At 40.7% G+C, this 778-nt stretch overlaps 1 protein-coding gene across 2 annotated transcripts in view; it reads right to left on the bottom strand.

The window, feature by feature from the left end:
• The window catches only part of LOC106873453 (axonemal dynein light chain domain-containing protein 1), a 102,241-nt gene that overhangs the window by 2,721 nt on the left and 98,742 nt on the right, over window positions 1-778 (bottom strand). The gene's annotated exons all lie outside the window — the stretch shown is intronic.

The following is a 778-nucleotide window of genomic DNA, read 5'->3' as shown; positions in this document are numbered from 1 at the left end:
TATATATATATATATATATATGCATGTATGTGTGTGTATGTGTTTGTGTGTCTGTGTCTGTCCCCTCAGCATCGCTTGACAACTGATGCTGGTGTGCTTACATCCCCATAAATTAGCGGTTCGGCAAAACAGACCGATAAAACAAGTACTAGGCTTACAAAGAATAAGTCCTGGAATCGAACTGTTTGACTAAAGGCGGTGCTCCAGCATGGCCACAGTCAGATGATTGAAATAAGTAAAAGAATAAAAGAATATGTCCATTTTATAACATTTTCAAACAAAAACAAATAGAGAACTATGCAGTCATATGTCTGTTTTAGATTCCATCTCACTGTATGGTACCTTGAGCAAGTGTCTTCTACTGTAGCTCCAGGTTGACCAAGGTTTTGTGAGTGGTGACAGAATGAGTATCTTGTTATAGAAAATCTACTTCAATATATATATTCTCGGAGTGGTTGGCATTAGGAAGGGCATCCAGCTGTAGAAACTCTGCCAGATCAGATTGGAGTCTGGTGTAGCCATCTGGTTCGCCAGTCCCCAATCAAATCGTCCAACCCGTGCTACCATGGAAAGCGGACATTAAATGATGATGATGATGATATATATCTGTATGTATGTATATATATATATATCATCATCATCATCATCATCGTTTAACGTCCGCTTTCCATGCTAGCATGGGTTGGACGATTTGACTGAGGACTGGTGAAACCGGATGGCAACACCAGGCTCCAGTCTGATTTGGCAGAGTTTCTACAGCTGGATGCCCTTCCTAACG

Source organism: Octopus bimaculoides, chromosome 2 (assembly GCF_001194135.2).
Source record: "Octopus bimaculoides isolate UCB-OBI-ISO-001 chromosome 2, ASM119413v2, whole genome shotgun sequence".
Classification (NCBI taxonomy): Eukaryota; Metazoa; Mollusca; class Cephalopoda; order Octopoda; family Octopodidae; genus Octopus; species Octopus bimaculoides.
Note: the sequence above shows the minus strand (reverse complement) of the source record. Positions and strands in the feature narration are given on the sequence as shown.